The sequence below is a fragment of the Prenolepis imparis genome, unplaced genomic scaffold (genome assembly GCF_030444845.1).
Source record: "Prenolepis imparis isolate NDT839.2.m4 unplaced genomic scaffold, iyPreImpa1.0 SCAF_45, whole genome shotgun sequence".
Classification (NCBI taxonomy): Eukaryota; Metazoa; Arthropoda; class Insecta; order Hymenoptera; family Formicidae; genus Prenolepis; species Prenolepis imparis.
In genome coordinates this window covers 1-1,919 of record NW_028141203.1, presented here as the reverse complement: position 1 = coordinate 1,919, position 1,919 = coordinate 1, and the positions used below count along the sequence as shown (strand labels likewise).

Genomic DNA, 1,919 nt, shown 5'->3' with positions numbered 1-1,919 from the left:
AATATATTTTTTATTTTAATCGGCTCTCAATATTAATAAATAATAAATAAATAAATGTGATCTGATGTTCTAGATGTCGGCAACTAGAGCCAAGCGCGAAAATTAATTTCTAATTTTTCGGAACAGTATCTCTTGGTTTGAGATCACTGAGTTCCATTTGATTAATTATCAATCAACCTCGTACTTCCAATGGAAAAATAGGCGAGAAAAATATAGGTCCGAAAAGTCGCTGAAGCGGGAATTGAACCCGCGTCTTTCGCTTTCCGGGCGACTGCTCTTACCACTAAGCTATTCAGACCCTTTCGATTCTATATTTTTCATTTGCCTTCTAAATTAGATGTTTTTGTAAATAACGCCATGTTTAGGCCCAGGCGTAAACTTAAGAAAATATATTTTTTATTTTAATCGGCTCTCAATATTAATAAATAATAAATAAATAAATGTGATCTGATGTTCTAGATGTCGGCAACTAGAGCCAAGCGCGAAAATTAATTTCTAATTTTTCGGAACAGTATCTCTTGGTTTGAGATCACTGAGTTCCATTTGATTAATTATCAATCAACCTCGTACTTCCAATGGAAAAATAGGCGAGAAAAATATAGGTCCGAAAAGTCGCTGAAGCGGGAATTGAACCCGCGTCTTTCGCTTTCCGGGCGACTGCTCTTACCACTAAGCTATTCAGACCCTTTCGATTCTATATTTTTCATTTGCCTTCTAAATTAGATGTTTTTGTAAATAACGCCATGTTTAGGCCCAGGCGTAAACTTAAGAAAATATATTTTTTATTTTAATCGGCTCTCAATATTAATAAATAATAAATAAATAAATGTGATCTGATGTTCTAGATGTCGGCAACTAGAGCCAAGCGCGAAAATTAATTTCTAATTTTTCGGAACAGTATCTCTTGGTTTGAGATCACTGAGTTCCATTTGATTAATTATCAATCAACCTCGTACTTCCAATGGAAAAATAGGCGAGAAAAATATAGGTCCGAAAAGTCGCTGAAGCGGGAATTGAACCCGTGTCTTTCGCTTTCCGGGCGACTGCTCTTACCACTAAGCTATTCAGACCCTTTCGATTCTATATTTTTCATTTGCCTTCTAAATTAGATGTTTTTGTAAATAACGCCATGTTTAGGCCCAGGCGTAAACTTAAGAAAATATATTTTTTATTTTAATCGGCTCTCAATATTAATAAATAATAAATAAATAAATGTGATCTGATGTTCTAGATGTCGGCAACTAGAGCCAAGCGCGAAAATTAATTTCTAATTTTTCGGAACAGTATCTCTTGGTTTGAGATCACTGAGTTCCATTTGATTAATTATCAATCAACCTCGTACTTCCAATGGAAAAATAGGCGAGAAAAATATAGGTCCGAAAAGTCGCTGAAGCGGGAATTGAACCCGCGTCTTTCGCTTTCCGGGCGACTGAATAGCTTAGTGGTAAGAGCAGTCGCCCGGAAAGCGAAAGACGCGGGTTCAATTCCCGCTTCAGCGACTTTTCGGACCTATATTTTTCTCGCCTATTTTTCCATTGGAAGTACGAGGTTGATTGATAATTAATCAAATGGAACTCAGTGATCTCAAACCAAGAGATACTGTTCCGAAAAATTAGAAATTAATTTTCTCGCTTGGCTCTAGTTGCCGACATCTAGAACATCAGATCACATTTATTTATTTATTATTTATTAATATTGAGAGCCGATTAAAATAAAAAATATATTTTCTTAAGTTTACGCCTGGGCCTAAACATGGCGTTATTTACAAAAACATCTAATTTAGAAGGCAAATGAAAAATATAGAATCGAAAGGGTCTGAATAGCTTAGTGGTAAGAGCAGTCGCCCGGAAAGCGAAAGACGCGGGTTCAATTCCCGCTTCAGCGACTTTTCGGAGTACTCTGCGTTGATACCACTGCTT

At 36.3% G+C, this 1,919-nt stretch overlaps 3 non-coding genes across 3 annotated transcripts; 1 reads left to right on the top strand and 2 right to left on the bottom strand.

The window, feature by feature from the left end:
* Positions 1–224: 224 nt before the first annotated feature.
* Positions 225–298, bottom strand: Trnas-gga (transfer RNA serine (anticodon GGA)). Its single transcript has one exon. It is a non-coding gene; the product is annotated as a tRNA-Ser (tRNA).
* Positions 299–610: 312 nt separating this feature from the next.
* On the bottom strand, positions 611–684 carry Trnas-gga (transfer RNA serine (anticodon GGA)). Its single transcript has one exon. It is a non-coding gene; the product is annotated as a tRNA-Ser (tRNA).
* Positions 685–1,813: 1,129 nt separating this feature from the next.
* Positions 1,814–1,887, top strand: Trnas-gga (transfer RNA serine (anticodon GGA)). The gene has a single exon. It is a non-coding gene; the product is annotated as a tRNA-Ser (tRNA).
* Positions 1,888–1,919: the final 32 nt, after the last annotated feature.